The sequence below is a fragment of the Mauremys mutica genome, chromosome 9 (assembly GCF_020497125.1).
Source record: "Mauremys mutica isolate MM-2020 ecotype Southern chromosome 9, ASM2049712v1, whole genome shotgun sequence".
In the NCBI taxonomy this organism is placed as follows: domain Eukaryota; kingdom Metazoa; phylum Chordata; order Testudines; family Geoemydidae; genus Mauremys; species Mauremys mutica.
This window is the reverse complement of record NC_059080.1, coordinates 39,620,662-39,637,088: the sequence shown is the minus strand read 5'-3', so window position 1 is coordinate 39,637,088 and position 16,427 is coordinate 39,620,662. Positions and strand designations below refer to the sequence as shown.

Below are 16,427 nucleotides of genomic sequence, written 5' to 3'. Positions count from 1 at the left end.
CAACCTACTGGTTCCCAATCTTCCCCATCTCTGCCCCAGTCCCTACCCTAGCTCCCAAGTTTCCTTCTTCCCACATCCACCAGCCATCAGGCCCAGGCTATCTGTTCCCAGACTCCTTGTCCCAGTCTACTCCTACTGCCCGTCACACCCCACTGGTCTGTCTCTTGTCTCTTCTGTATTTGAATCAGGCAGTTTCCTCCTCCATGCTGCCTGGGCCTGGGGGAGTGTCATTCAGAACACAGGATAGACTATCTCCCTGCTCTAAGTGTAGATGCCTGGACCTGGGCCCTGCCTGCAACAGTCCAGAGCTGCAAATGCAGAGCAAGTCTTGCTCAGTGCCAGCCTGAAACCTGCCCCCTATAAATGGAATCTTTGGATAATCTAGCTGCTAAAAGCTGGGAAGTCTCTACTAAATATGTGCAAACTGCAATTTTTCAAAGGCTTATAATGTGCCTGACTTTGGGCTGATTTTTTCATAGGAATGGCAAAAGTCTCCCCCTGGCCAATTTCAAGTCCCTGCTCCAAAGCATAGAGGCACTAGAGCGTTTTTTTTTTCTTTTAAGTCACCAGAATTTTTTAGCATGGACAAAATGACATCATATCCCTTAGTCTCCTTCTCAAAAGTAGCTGAACTGGTTTGACTGAAATGTACAGAAATTAGTAGCCTGAGGCAGACAATTGGCATGGAAAATTTCAGCCTAAACCATTAAAGTCTGGCAAAGTTATAAGCAACTGAAAGTGGTGTCTGACAATGGTCAATCAGTGCTACCAGACCCACCATGATAAAGCATCCAACTAGCAATTCCCTCCCCCACCTCAAATACTTGCTTTTCTGTCTGATTTCACCCTTATCACTTTCCTAATATTTGGAGATTACTCTTCTGTTTCTTGACAAAACTTCAGCTGGGTGTTGAGTCCGACTCCCACTGAATTTTAATTTCCCTGAGCACCCTGGGAAATCCCAGCCTTCATTCCTCCCTGACATATTTTCTGCTAATTCCATGCTGGTTATGATATTAATGATGCTAATGAATAAGACTAAGGGTAGGTTTACACTTACCTTCCCGGTCGATGCGGTGAGTTTGACTTCTCGGAGTTCGAACTATCGCGTCTGATCTAGACGCGATAGTTCGAACTCCGGAAGCACTGCGGTCGACTCCGGTACTCCATCACTGCAAACGGCGGTGGTGGAGTCGACGGGGGAGCCGCGGAGTTCGACCCCGCCGCGTCTGGACGGGTGAGTAGGTCGAACTAGGGTACTTCGAATTCAGCTACACTATTCACGTAGCTGAATTTGCGTACCCTAGTTCGACCCCCCTTCTTAGTGTAGACCAGGCCTAAGATCTGGTCTGCAATGATGTTAAGGAATAACCTTTCCTTGGTTCCATTTGGAAATTACATCTTGGTTTGGCTTGTCAATGCACACGCAAAACATATGTCTCAACAAAGGAGGCAGGAAAGGTGTTGTCGGAAGGAAAGGATGCTGCTGGAGCAGGTGAGTAATCGTGCCTTAAACTGGAACCAAGGGATTTGGAAAGTGCCCAGACTCAGAGCAGAATATAGATTAAGTAGATGTGCAAGCATGCTAATAGCAGCCATGGGACAGGTCAGCAGAACCTTTTGTCTCAGCATGTTGGTACAATTACATTCGGGATTCAATGCTGTAGACTGCTTTTAAATGAAACTAACACTTAGTGTGTAGATAGCAGCTTCTGTACACCAATCTCAAAGCGCTTTGTGAAGTTGGGGAAGTACTGTTATTCCCATGTAATAAATGGATAAACAGAAGCTGCACAGAATGGCAAAGTGACTTGCTCGAAGTCACACAACTGATACCAGAACAGCGGGTCTGTACATACAGCTCCCTAAAACAAACTGGATTGGATCATCTCCTACAATAATTGCCTCTTAAAAGCAGCTCGGTTTCCAGGTAAGTTCTCTGGCCTCCATGGGGTGTTGACTCAAACTGCCCTGACCCTGCCGACTTCCCAGAGAGCGCTTTTATAGATGTCTGGCTCCTCCTTCTTCTGGTTTCAACCAATTAGCTCCCTCCATATTTGCAGAAATCTTTTTCCTTCAGAATGTTGTTTGTTTCATGGGATTACATTATGTTAATGGGTTAAGCCTTGCAGAGCCACGGCATGGCAAAGGAACAAAAACCCTTCAGTGTGCTATGACCCATACGTCTGCACGAGAGGCTGCAGTACTACATTCGTTCTGGTGCTGTGTGAGGCTATAAATCAGATGATTCTTCAGTGGGGTCTCCCAGCAGTAAGCAGGCACTGCTGGTTTCTCCCGTGCCCTTGATTCCGAAGGGAACATAGAATATTGCGGGCATGTCTCTCTAGGGGATCCTTCCCCTAAGGCAAGGCATGCCCAAGTCCCTATTTCTGTAGGGACCATGGAGAGGGATCAGCAGCGTAGTGTGCTTCCTGCAATCCTTTCTCCATTTGGCATCGATTAGGGCTAGTCTACACTGGCAGCGCTTTAACGTGATTTGTGTGGTCATGTTAGAGCGCTAGGAGAGAGCTCTCCCAGCACTCTGAAAAACCCACCTCCACGAGGGGCATAGCTACCAGTGCTGGGGCACTGTCTGCACTGGCGCTTTACAGGGCTGAAACTTGCTGCGCTCAGGGGGGTGTTTTTTCACACCCCCGAGCGAGAACGTTGCAGCGCTGTACATTGCTTCCGGGAAGAAGGTTGTTATAACTCAGGGACTCTCCTGGGTTAATATCTCAGGGCTCATCTGTGCCCCTTCCCCTGGGGCTTTTTTCTTTTGTAATGGATTGCTCTATTTCCTGCTCATGTGTCTAATCTCACTCACACCTTTTATATGATTTCTCTGCACTCTGTAGTATTGGCAACTCTTCACAGTTTAGGATCCTCTCCAAATTTAATTAACATGCCATTCATTCCCTCTTCCAGATCAGTAATTAAGATGTTAAATAAGACCAGATCTAGCCTTGATCCATGCATTATCCCTCCCACTATACACCTTCTGCCAGCTCAACACACTGCTGTTTGCAATTTACATTATCATACAATGTTTACATTAATGATTGCTTTGCAGCCTTTCAGTCCATATGACACAGTCCCTACCGAAGTCAACTTGAATGGATTTTTCAAATAAGATTTTTATCAGGCACGGTATCAAACACTTGACTGAACTCCAAAACATTCCATCTGCTGCATTCCCTTCATACGCTAATTTTGCAGCAAAGCGTATTTTGTACAAACCCATGCTGATTCTCACTCATGGTTCTGTTATGCTTTGCAAGCCAAATTCAGAGGTGAGTTTAAAAAAAGTCTAGAGGGAATTTAAATGTACATAATTTACATCTACTTCCAGCCCTCCACTGTGCAAGTTACACCAGTGTGAACTTTCTGGATTTACCTAAAATATATTTATTTACATACATTTGCATCCATTTACAACATGAAATTTACACCTCTCCACCTTATGCATCACCACTGTATTTGTCACCCTACGTGGTTTAATTATTTTTCTCTCAATGTCTGTTTCATTACTGGGGAAAGGAGCTAATGGAATGTAAGCTGCCAGGTTCACTCTTCTTTCCTTGTTTAAAAACTGGTACTGCATTTTTCCTATCCTAGCACTTGCCCCTGATTTTCCAAATCCCAGCCATATTCCCTAATCCCAATGATTTCAATGAGAATTTTCCCATTGACTTTAAAGGGAACATGAGCAATCCCTATGTGTGATATCAAATTCCTTTAATGTCCCAGGGAAGACCTTACCATACAGACTGGATACTTTGTGTATATACAGATTTGCTAAATAGTCCTTTGCCATTCTGTATCACGAGTTTTGTGGCACCTTAGGGTTTTTTTATTTCTAATGATTGTATTTATTTAGTACAAAAATGTTGGTTGCTTTACATTCAGTAAAACAGGCCCCTGATTACAATCCAAATCGACAATGTGCCACATAGACACATTGTGCCATACAGACACCAACTATCTTAGTGAACTAAAGCTAGCTCACTGGATGACTTGGGTCCCCCAAATTTGCCATCCTGAAGTCTAATACCTAGCTGTTGCTCAACTATGTGATCCCATTGCTTCTTCTCCTGAATTACAATAGCTTGTGACTGCGTATTCCATTCCTTTTCATCTTCTTACTGACAGGGAGGAAGTAAATCCAGGATGGTTTATCTTGTGGTTGAAATCACAACCACAATCAATCATATGTGGATTTGTACAGCAGGCACTTGCTAGATGCTGTGAAGAAGTTGCATGCAACTAAGGTCTACAGAGGCATGCAAACTCGTGTCACTGGTGAGCCTTGCCTGGTTTTGAATACAGATCTCCAGATATGAAGGGTGTTCGAGCTGGTCAAGAAATCTTTTTCCCTGCAAAAACAAACAAACAAAAAGTTTGATGAAAACATGTTAATTTTAGTTGGAAGTTTTCATCAAAAACTTGAATTTTAGGGGGGTGGAAATGTCCAGTTTGTTGAAAAAACCCATTTTTCAATTGAAAAAACCTTTCAATGGAGATTTGTCGACCAGCTCTATAGGGTGTATTTGACCCACTGTACCACCAACTATGCTCTTCCCCACCAATAAAGCCTCCCCGGCATGGTGTGAGGGAAATTAGCTGGGGATTGCATGACTAATTCCTACTGCATGCTACTGAATGCATCCTCCTTTGTGTGAGAAATGTAACGAAGCAGCCTGATTAGCTGGGATTGAGGGAATTAAGCCACTGTTTGTGGAGATAAAGATCAGTGAAGTCGCTCTTAACGCATTTGTTATGCTGGGTTTCCTTTGATTGGTGTATCAGCAGTTACACACCATAAATTACCTTGATGGAATCCCCCATGCATTTGAATTTAAAACAGGCAAAGGATTATTTATGTGGTTTATATTTTGGTGTGGATTTATTTTAGTGCTCATGAAAGTGGCAGGCTAATAGCACTGGCTGGAGCTCAGCATGACTGCCACTGTGATAGCTTCTGTCTTGATTCACAGATATTCCAGTCCTAGAACTTCACTGAACTATGCCAATGCACCAATACCTTGAACTGCAGCATCCCCTGCTATTCCATCCTATACCCCCACCCAGCAATTCCAATGCACCGATTTTGTGGTCTCTAGCACCCCCTGCTAGTTCAGTCCTAGAACTACCACCTAGCTCTGCCAATACACCTATTCTGTGACTTCTTGTGCCCTCTGCTATGGGTCTTTCTTGAGCAGAGACTGCAAATGAGGCTGCCCTGGTTAGGGTTTGTTTTTTTTATGATGGGAGCAGGGTTATGGTGAGGCAGACAAATGCCCACTAGGGAGAGAAGAGCGAGACCAATTTTAATTTATGGTTGAAACTAGAAGGTTTCCTCAGGTGAAAGGCCAGATGGCTAATGGCAATGACATTGCTCTGAAGACAAGTGGTTAAAGCGGTGTTCCTACACACATGGGCCTGTAATGGAGAGAGCTCTTGGCTTCACACTGCAACCCATAGGTGAGTGGCAGACACCACTGATTTGGTCGACTTAATGTACCCTCTCTATATACATGCACATCATACATCATTTGAAAGCTTATTATGTCTGCTTTAAGATGAGGTATGATGTGGCACTGTCAAGTGGTCCTGTTTCCATAGAAATGGATAAACAGTGACATCATCAACACGCTAAAATGACTCCTTAGAAATATTTTCATTCATTTCTGTTAGTTTAATGACTGTGTATTATTTCAACATAACATTGGGTTTCTTTGTGACCCCAAAGCATCCCAACAATGATCTAAAGGGTAAAACAAATCTGACAAGGGCTGGCTGTTTTCTTGTCAGTCTGATAATCCCTCTGCTGCCTTCTGAGTCTTTGACAGTTTTCTCTGTTCCCCTGTCACTCCAAAATCCATTGAAAGAACCAGGAGTCTGATGCACACAGATCCAAAGGCACCATGTACTTCTTCAGGGAGATTTCATGTATCAGGAATGTAGACTGGCATCCATCTGGCATAGCTGGGTCTGTTTGCAGTAAAGTAGTATGGAAGCGTGGCATGCTGTGTATTTCCAGTCACCCTCTTGCTCTGTACAGACATTTAGAAGTTGGCTCTGCATAACCTGGAGAAAATGATCCTGGAACTGGAATGTAGGAGACTACGCATGGCCCCCCTGTCTTAAATTCCTCCAGCAGTGGCAGGTGGCATATTCTGAGTTACAGTATCATCAAGTTTCAGAGTAGCAGCCGTGTTAGTCTGTATCCGCAAAAAGAACAGGAGTACTTGTGGCACCTTAAAGACTAACAAATTTATTTTAGCAGGAGCTTTCATGAGCTACAGCTCACTTCTTCGGATGCATAGAATGGAACACACAGACAGGAGATATTTATACATACAGAGAACATGACAAGGTGGAAGTATGCATAACAACAGAAAAAGTCTAATCAATTGAGATGAGCAATCATCAGCAGGAGGAAAAAAAACTTTTTGAAGTGATAATTAAGATGGCCCGTAGAAGGTGTGAGGAGAACTTAACATAGGGAAATAGATTCAATTAGTGTAATGACCCAACCATTCCCAGTCTCTGTTTAGGCCAGAGTTAATTGTATCTAATTTGCATATTAATTCGAGTTCAGCAGTTTCTCTTTGGAGTCTGTTTTTGAAGTTTTTTTGTTGCAAAATTGCCACCTTCAAGTCTGTCACTGAGTGGTTAGAGAGGTTGAAGTGTTCTCCCACTGGTTTTTGAATGTTATGATTCCTGATGTCAGATTTGTGTCCATTTATTCTTTTGCATAGAGACTATCCGGTTTGGCCAATGTACATGGCAGAGGGGCATTGCTGGCACATGATGGCATATATCACGTTGGTAGATGTGCAGGTGTACGAGCCCTTGATGGCATGTCTGATGTGATTAGGTCCTATGATGGTATCACTTGAATGGATATGTGGACAGAGCTGGCATCGGGCTTTGTTGCAAGGATAGGTTCCTGGGTTAGTGTTTATGTTGTATGGTGTGCGGTTGCTGGTGAGTATTTGCTTCAGGTTGGGAGGCTGTCTATAAGCGAGGACTGGCCTGTCTGCCAAGATCTGTGAGAGTGAGGGATCATCTTTAAGGATAGGTTGTAGATCTTTGATGATACGCTGGAGAGGTTTTAGTTGGGGGCTGTAGGTGATGGCTAGTGGCGTTCTGTTATTTTCTTTTTTAGGCCTGTCCTGTAGTAGGTGGCTTCTGGGTACTCTTCTGGCTCTGTCAATCTGTTTTTTCACTTCAGCAGGTGGGTATTGTAGTTTTAAGAATGCTTGAACGAGATCTTGTAGGTGTTTATCTCTGTCTGAGGGATTGGAGCAAATACGGTTGTATCTTAGAGCTTGGCTGTAGACAATGGATCGTGTGGTGTGTCCGGGATGGAAGCTGGAGGCATATAAGTAAGTATAGCGGTCAGTGGGTTTCCGGTATAGGGTGGTATTTATGTGACCATCGCTTATTAGCACAGTAGTCTCTAGGAAATGGACCGCTTGTGTGGATTGGTCTAGGCTGAGGTTGATGGTGGGATGGAAATTGTTAAAATCACGGTGGAATTCCTCAAGGGCTTCTTTTCCATGAGTCCAGAAGATGAAGATGTCACCAATGTAGCGCAAGTAGAGTAGGGGCGTTAGGGAACGAGAGCTAAGGAAGCGTTGTTCTAAGTCAGCCATAAAGATGTTGGCATACTGAGGGGCCATGCGGGTACCCATAGCAGTGCCACTGACTTGAAGATATATATTGTCCCCAAATGTGAAATAGTTGTGGGTGAGGACAAAGTCACAAAGTTCAGCCACCAGGTTAGCCGTGATATTATCGGGGATACTGTTCCTGTTGGCTTGTAGTCCATCTTTGTGTGGAATGTTGGTGTAGAGGGCTTCCACATCCATAGTGGCCAGAATGGTGTTTTCTGGAAGATCACCGATGGATTGTAGTTTCCTCAGGAAGTCAGTGGTGTCTCGAAAATAGCTGGGAGTGCTGGTAGCATAGGGCCTGAGGAGAGAGTCCACATAGCCAGACAATCCTGCTGTTAAGGTGCCAATGCTTGAGATGATGGGGCGTCCAGGATTTCCAGGTTTATGGATCTTGGGTAGCAAATAGAATACACCTGGTCGGGGTTCTAGGCATGTGTCTGTACAGATCTGTTCCTGTGCTTTCTCAGGGAGTTGTTTGAGCAGATGGTGTAGTTTCTTTTGGTAATCATCAGTGGGATCAGAGGATAATGGCTTGTAGAATGTGGAGTTAGAGAGCTGCCTAGCAGCCTCTTGTTCATATTCCGACCTATTCATGATGACGACAGCACCTCCTTTGTCAGCCTGTTTGATTATGATGTCAGAATTGTTCTTAAGGCTGTTGATGGCATTGTGTTCAGCACGGCTTAGGTTATGGGGCAAGTGATTTTGCTTTTCCACAATTTCAGCCCGTGCACAGTGACGGAAGCAATCTATGTAGAAGTCCAGTCTGTTGTTTCGACCCTGAGGAGGAGTCCATGCAGAATCCTTTTTATTATAGCGTTGGTAGGAAGGATTCTGTGGGTTAGTATGTAGTTCAGAGGTGTGTTGGAAGTATTCTTTGAGTCGGAGACGGCGAAAGTAGGATTCTAGGTCACCGCAGAACTGTATCATATTCGTGGATCTGGAAGGACAAAAGGAGAGTCCCCGAGACAGGACAGATATCATCAAGCTCTTTATTGACATGCTGCAAGGACTCAGTGTCTTCAGACTTAAATATCTTTTGAGTGCCAGCCAATGTTTACCAGACAAATGCTGGAACTACATGAATACCTCCTCCCTGCTGACCCCACTGAACAAATGAATTAAGTTTGTGGTCTCTAGCACCCCCTGCTAGTTCAGTCCTAGAACTGCCACCTAGCTCTGCCAATACACCTATTCTGTGACTTCTTAGGGTCTCATATGCTAGAGTCAAGCCACACACAGCATGGTTGAATTGCTTACTGGTGAGCATCTCATGTTGATCTGCAGTACATGCTGTGTACACGTCCAACTCAACAAGAAGGTCTAGCAATCCTGCATCTCCCCCAAATTTCCCAACAGTCTAGAGTGTGAAAACCACCCTGGCAAATCACATTGTACCAAGTTAATTTGGGAGAGTCCATTTCACTTGCTGAACAACAGCATACAGCTGTTGATCCGTCATTTGAACAGCATGCTGGTGTCCTAGACCTGCCAACATTTCCTTACATTTCAGTAGTATAGACTGTGGCAATGTCAGCTGGTTTCGCACCCACTATAGGTGCATAGGCAACTGCAGTGTAGGTGTTCTTTGGGCTTGTCTTCACTACTGGGGTAAGTCGACCTAAGTTATGCTACTCCAGCTATGTGAATAGCATAGCTGGAGTCGATGTAGCTTATGTCGACTTACTGCGGTGTCTTCACTGCACTGCATTGATGGGAGACGCTCTCCGGCCAACTTAACTTACTCTTCTCGGGGAGCTGGAGTACTGGGGTCAACTGGAGATTGCTCTGCCATCGATTTAGCGGGTCTTTACTAGACCCGCTAAATTGACACTGGCTGCATCAATTGCAGCAGTGTCAATTTCCTTGGTAGTAAAGACAAGCCCTTTGTTGCAAGCTTGTGGTTGTAACCAGTGCAAAATGGGATGACCTGAACGTGAACAATATCAAGTGTCATTTGGTAGAATGTCCAAGGTAGCAGTCTTAAGACACTGTTCATTTGTAGGTGATGACTTTATTTTCTCAAGAACCTTTTCATGGCTGGTTCTTAGATTTTTCAAATGCTGCACACTGCATCAGAGACTCTGATTGCCTGGGGATAATAAGTGCCTTTTCTTTTCCACATTCCAGTGATACTCCAGCATCACAAGAAATACCTGCAGACTGTTCTTGAAATACCACTCTAGCCATTGAATGGGAACTATTTGGTCTCTGCATTGATGTCTATATTATCACCTTCATGGATGAGATTTCCACCAATATGAAGTGGTACAATTCCATTTGGAAAGAACACACCTCCCTGGAGTCTTTCTACTTCAATTTTTGCAGCACTAGTAATGAACTGTCTCAATTCATCCTAATTGATGCAGAATCTGTGAAGGTGTGGTGCTGACACAAGTAGTTGACCTCTGTAAACCAGGGCTGCCCAGAGGATTCAGGGGGCCTGGAGCAAAACGGGGGAGAAGACATTTAAAAAAGGCACCACCCACTGTGGCTCTTGTATTCACCGGACGGCACTCTGAGTCTTCGGCGGTGGTGGCAGGTCTTTCACTGGCTCCGCGTCTTCGGCAGCACTGAAGGACCAGCTGCTGAAGTGCCGCCGAAGACCCGGACCAGCGCCGGGTAAGTAAAAATTAAAAAGGCACCTCTAGCCAGGGAAGGGATTTTTGGCCAGGGCTTGTGGGGGCCTCTGCGGGGCCTGGGGCAAATTGCCCCACTCCCCCCCACCCCGGCAGCCCTGCTGTAAACTACAATCACCTGGCTTTGGATAATATACTGAAGCTTTCATTGGTACTACTTCAGACCAAAGGATTGAAGCAGCATTCTACAAAACCATTTGTTCATTTGAAAGCTGTTCATCAGGCTCACTCTCCAGAAAAACATCCACAAAACATTTGGATGACTTAAGTTCCTGCTTCAGATTGCTAGCGGCTTGGATAGCATCAGCTAATGACATTGCACTGCATAGAACAATGGTAGACTTGCCTTGTCCATGCTGTGCATAGAATGAAATTGCAGAACCAGAATGTTTTTTCTAATCTTGCCTGTAATTTGCTACTGGAATAGCTTTCGGGTTCTATATCTGAGGGAAGTAGGGCTTTATATCTTTGTAGCCGTTTGTACAGAAGAACCTTCTTATATATAAAATCACTGTCTATCACCTCAGCTTATCAAATGCAGTGTCATAAGGTGACTGTATTTTTGCAGTTGTAATTGCATGGTTTTGCTTTGCTTTCTTTTAATCAAGTAGAAAAAAGGCCTCTTGAGTGATAAACTGCACCTTTAGCAATCAAGTCTTCTACCGATATTCTGCGCAACATGTCACCATCTGCTCTTTAAAGTGCTGCTCTCTCAAATATTTCTGTTTTATGAAGTTTCTTGTCTGTCTTGTGTGTTTTTTGCTCAACAATGCACCAGGACCAGTCGCTGGAGGATGCACTTGCTCCGGTGGCTATAGAAGCAGGTGTACATGATGCTCTTTGATCAGTTTTTCTTTCCTGGGTTCCCTACAACTATGAACTGTGCCCAATTCAACTTGCTTGTATGTTTCTGAAAAATACTTGCCCATGCAAAACTAACAAAAAATCTTTTAATACACTGTTATTTGATAGCATTGATCAATAAACACCACATTAAGGTGCTGAAAGTAACGTAAACAGTAAAAAATTGTCGTCATAATCTTGTTGCAGTGTTTCTGGAACTGTGCAAAAAAATTTTCTCATTTTGGGTACTATGGTTTCACTTCGCCTAGAGACTTACCCATTTGACAGCTCCACATCATACCTCATCTGATGTACATAAACTAAACTTTCAAATCATATATTGTGTAGGTGCATGTAGGGTGGGTACATTAAATTCCAAAAATATGGCCCTTTTTGGAGAATTGGTGCACACCTATCAGCAGTTGAATGAAGTTGCCTGGCTTGAATTAGAAAGTACTTGGGAATGTCATTTAGTCAGTTGGATCTCCTGATTGACTGAACATTCTTAATCCACTAATTACAAATACAGAAAGTGCTGTGTGCCACAATGCAGCAGCTTCCATAAATGAGGAGTATTCCTTTGTAACTATGGAGATGGCTAGGAGGGGAAGCATGGAAGGGATCATGCAAATTGTTGCTTCTCTTTCCCTTCCCCCACCAGAAGTTATAGCGGAATGATCCTAGCCTTCTTGGGTATGTCTACACTGCGCAAACAAACAAACAAACAAACAAAAAACTCAAAACCAAAAAACCCACTGTAGCAAGTCTCAGAACTCAGGTCTACAGACTCACGGTTTGTGTCCCGGCACTCAAAATAGCATAGCTGTTTGTGCTCAGGCTCTGAAACCTGTGTCACTGGGTTTCAGAAACAAACTCCAGCCCGAGTGGAAACATCTATACTGCTATTTTTAGCATGGGTAGTGTGCACATAAGTCTGTTGACCCAGGTTCTAAGAATTGCTGCTGAGGGTCTGTATTGCAATGTAGATGTACCCTTAGTGAGAAGGCTTCAGTTGGTAAATTCGGGGGTGTTTGAATTTGGAACTTAGTTCAGATAGCACTTTTAGATGTGGGTTGCAGTTTAGGACCCCTCTCTACTTTTTATCAAATGGAACCGCAAAAATGTGGATACAGTGCAAGGGCTGGGTGTATGGGTTTGGATGAACCAAATGTAGAAATGGGCAAAACCATGGGGCAAAAATCTTTGACTGAATCTTTGTTTAGGCAAAACTGCAGAGTCAGCACCACTGAAACATTTTGTGACTGCATGTTAATGTCACTGAATTTTGGTTAAAAAAAAAAACCTAAAAAAGTCCCCCCGCCTCCCCCCAAAATTGAAACAGTTTTGACATTTTGGGATGAACATTTTAGATTTAGTCCTCTATTTTAAATGACTTTGTTTTGAAATTTCCTTTAATTTTATATTAAAATTTAAAAAAACCCACAAAAAATGGCTCAGAATCTAAATGAAATGCTGCTTCATTTTGGGTCAAATCAAATGTTTCATTCAATCCCAAATGGATTATTGAAAAAAAAATCAGAATTTCCTGTGAACCAAAAACTCTGCTAGTCACCCAGCTCCAGTTAGGGTCCATGTTTATTTTTAATCAAATGGAAGAACATGAGTTGGGTACTGTACTAGAGGTTGGTGTCTGGGTTTGGATGGACCAAATAGTCTGAATGTTTGTGCTAGCTACCCCTCTGAAATCTGGGCTGCTTATTTCCAGCAGGGGCGGGAAGGAGAGATCCTGAGAAATGCTGCTGTTGCCAACCCTCCAGCCCCAAAAGACTGGAAGGAGCATCCATGATTCTAGGCACTTGCTTGAAAAGAACATACAAACCTTCTGAAGGCCTGACAGACCAAAGCGCAGCCATCTGGTGTGCAAAGACCTTCCCCACGGGCCCTGGTGCCTCATCAGGAGCAGAAGAGGTGGCAGCACTGGCACACCAAGTACGTACTGATTTGTTTCTTCCTTTAAGCTGCTGTGCTCTGTATCATGTTGCGTTTTCATGAGCATGTGACTTGTCCCTGCCTGACACCATCCTGCGCTGAGTCCTCCAGGAGCCAGGGCTCTGAATTGCATTTCCTGCTGCTGTAGTTCACCTTAATATCATCAGGAGCTCTTATTACCAGGATCTCTGCTGGTTCCTTTCAGCTAATTAGAGCTAATGAGATTCACTCTGAGTGTTAGGAAGCGTCTCTCCCCCCCTCACTCCCCCTGTTTCCTATTATCCCTGTAAAGTTACCAAACATGGCAAGATATTAATCTTCCAGGGACCAAAACATGGGCACCGTGGTGGCATCACACCTCAGCCCCTCCTCCACCCTGGCTAGTTAGAGCAGCAGGTATCAGTCCTGAGTGAACTGTTGTCTTTAGGAAGCGCGATTCAGTTTCCTTGCCACTAACAGCTCTCGTTACAGCCACGCAGCGTGGCCGGCTTGCTGCCTGTGGACAGGTCTGGGGATGGAGCTGCCACCATAGGCCCATGCCTACTATGCCATGTCCCAGGCAGTGTGCCCAGTGGCTCCATCCCATACCTGTTTATGGGGTCCCCTCACAGAGATTGCAGGAGATGCTTGGCTATCGCAGAGCCTTTTGTCAATGTCTCAGATTAGCTGCTCTTAGACCTGGTGAGGCTCCAGACTCTCAAATAGGTGGCATCCTGGGGACTGGCTACTGGTTATCGCTCGGTGCCCAACAATGGAGGAGTCCAGGGCTGCCCTCGTGGTGGTGAAGTAGTGAGTCCAGCCTTCCCATATTGGGGGAGCCAGTGGGCTGAAGAGAGCAGGGTTGAGCTAGGGAGGACTGGGAACAATGCCTTCAGTTTACAGGAACATCAGATGCTCTCCCCAGTCAGTGCTGTCAACTCCTGTGGTTTTATCCTAAGTTTCATATATTTTAGGCCTTTCTATAAGGCCCAGACTCTTGCATCAGCTGAACACACCGGAATCTCCACTTTCACTTAAAAACACAAATAAGTTTCTAGCCTTCATAGCTGCAGAGAATAACGTGCAGATATGAACCCTGAAGGTTCAAAAGCCAGAAGGCAAATAAATAAGACTCCAAGGGCCAGATGTACAAAGGTATTGATCCCAATGGGAGTTAGATATCTAACCTGCCCGGCGGCTTTTGAAAATCCCACAAGGCACCTATTTGCATCTGTAGACACCTAAATTACTTTGCAGATCTGACTCCAAATGCTTCAGTTCTAAAATGTCATGATTTATGAGCGAGGCCATCATGATTTTTATACCAACACTGGAGTCAAAGATGCAGCTGTAACAAGAGCAGAGGCAGTTTGGCCTAGCAGGTAGTGCACTGACCTGAAACTGTAGAGACCTAGGTTCTATTCCTGGTTATGCTACTGGGTCACCTTAGGCGAGTTGTTTCCCCATCTGTAAATTGAGGGTAATGATAGTGACCTCCTTTTGTAAAGTGCTTTGAGATCCACTGGTGGAAATGTGCTATATAAGAGTGAGGTATTATTTTTACTATCAGAGGAGGGCACATTGACACATCCTCCCCCCAGTTTTCTTTTTCTCGTAACCAATATATGGCTGCAGGACTAATGCAATGTTCATCTGTTCCCTCTGCTGTGTTGTATGTTGTTGCTTCACTCACTGCTTGAAGTTTGGAAATTCGAACCATTTCAACTTGTCCTGTTTGTGATGATCCTTGATACTTTGTGTAGGGTTTGACTTGACTCCCTGGCTACCACTGCTGCAGATTGTTCATGCTGCACGATAAAACTGTATGATTCCAGCTATCCATTTTGCCATGGGGACGTGGTGGGCCACAGTTCCAAAGGTCCATCACATGCTACATGAGGATGTATTAGCTTTAAACGTTTGTTGATCTGTATATCAGCTAAGCCTCAAGTGTGTCTCTTGGGGTTATACATTTAGGTCAGGATTGCTTCATCCTCCTCTAGAATGCAGGGATCTCTGGGAATGTGGCTGGGAAGGAAAGAGAGCAGTGTGGCTAAGGCACTGGTCTAGCACTTGCCAGGTCCAGTTTCTGTTCCTGCCCTGTCACAGGCTTGTTGTGTGACCTAGGGCAAGACACTTGGGGGTATATCTTCACTTCCCGCAAGCTCTTACCTGGGTCTTAACTCAACCCGCCGCCATCTGTACTCAAACCCCTTATGCTTGAGCTAGTTTGGCCAGCTGGGGGGCATAGGTTGCAGCCAGAACACTGCCGTAATACAGATTCAAACCCATCTGCTTTGCAGTAGGGATGCAGCTGAAGCCGAGGTTTTGATAGTCCTCCAGTGCCATCCCATAGCTCCCTGGAGCAGTATTTTCTGTCCATTCTGCCTACTCACTCCCCACTTACGTGCTATGCCCCAGAAGCTGTCTCTCTGCCTCAATACTCCTTCTGTAAAATGGGGTTAACACTTCCTTTCTCACACCCTTTGTTAGTTTGGTCTGTTTAGAGTGTGAATGCGGCGTGGGGGCAAGGGTTGTCTATCTCTGTGTTTCTGTACACTCCCTACACCATGGAGCTTGATCTCGGCTGGGGCCTTTCGGTTTGTCTCAAGGACTGCAAGTAACATGTTAGTCATGACCATGTATAGCCTCAATACAGGAAGTGAAGTAGAGTCTTGTATTCATTTTAAGGATCAGGAAATTTCAGTGGCCAGAATAAATTGTACTGGAATTGCCTCTCCTGGAATTCCTCCCTGTCTGTGCGGTGGTGAAGGTGCTGTGTGAAAGGCTGGCCATTGTGGGCTCTGGTTCATGCTCCCCAGCAAACGCAGGTGAGGAAGTGTTCCTCGTAAAGTTTGCAGTTCAGAAGGACAGTCAGTGTCTCTCAGAACACGCAGGAAGGGAACAGTCTCTTTGGCCGGTACCAATGGAAAAGATAAGGGGCTGTCTCTGTGTCACCCAGCATGCTGGGTCTATGCCCCACACTGACAGGGGCTGGGCTTGTCTGCCCTGCACCAGGAGGGAGAGGACTTGCGGTCTGTGGGCTGCAGCAAGAGGACTCTGGCTCTAGATGGGAACACAGAATGGAGCTAACTTTATTCCTCTGTGATGGGGGTGACCCTGTGCCCCATCGGACCCAGGTGGTACTGTATCTCTGCCTTGGAAGGGGCTGTGTTGACTCTGTGTCCTGTGGAAGAGGGAGATGGTCTCTTTGCCCTACACCTACACATAGTCTCTGTATCCTGCACCAGGAGCAGGCCAAACATTTCTGTGGCCCCCTCCAGCAGCTGATGTGTCTCTGCATCCTGCCTGCACACCTGAGTTTGGGAAGGGC

At 44.9% G+C, this 16,427-nt stretch overlaps 1 protein-coding gene across 2 annotated transcripts in view; it reads left to right on the top strand.

Annotated features, from left to right (window-relative positions):
- Positions 1–16,427, top strand: part of GABRA3 (gamma-aminobutyric acid type A receptor subunit alpha3) — a 184,328-nt gene that overhangs the window by 40,136 nt on the left and 127,765 nt on the right. For both annotated transcript variants that reach the window (XM_045030614.1, XM_045030613.1), the window contains exon 2: positions 12,891–13,114. The gene's annotated coding sequence lies outside the window, so the exon portion shown is untranslated. The remainder of the gene's footprint in view (positions 1–12,890; positions 13,115–16,427) is intronic.